Raw genomic sequence first — 433 nt, 5'->3', positions numbered from 1 at the left:
AATCGTAGCTCAAAAAGCTTTGTATTATTCATTTATGTAATTTGTGACCTGAGACGTAAGCATTTTGTACATATCAGCTTTACAACTTTTACATTAATAAAATGTTTACGTCAGGCGATTGCTGTTTTTTAAATTTTTTCCGATTTTAATACAAATTCATCCGTCTTAGATCACAATTTTATGTCTATTTTAATCATCTGAAAGGATTTTCAATTCCATTCAATCAATTCGGAAAAATTTACTAAACTGTAATGTGTCGGTAATTTCTACCTTCCAGCATCGCCTTAATGTACAACTATCGTTAATACAAAAGTCTGTGGCACTTTGGGCGGCTCGATTCACTAATTCCCACAAATCTATATATTGCAAGTCGCGTACATATCGATAAGTCAGCCATACAGGACCATGAGCGAAAGCATCTGCTGTAAATGTC

Source organism: Wasmannia auropunctata, unplaced genomic scaffold, assembly GCF_000956235.1.
Source record: "Wasmannia auropunctata unplaced genomic scaffold, wasmannia.A_1.0 LD336076.1, whole genome shotgun sequence".
Lineage (NCBI taxonomy): Eukaryota > Metazoa > Arthropoda > Insecta > Hymenoptera > Formicidae > Wasmannia > Wasmannia auropunctata.
The sequence above is the reverse complement of the archived record's forward strand: the minus strand, read 5'-3'. Positions refer to the sequence as shown.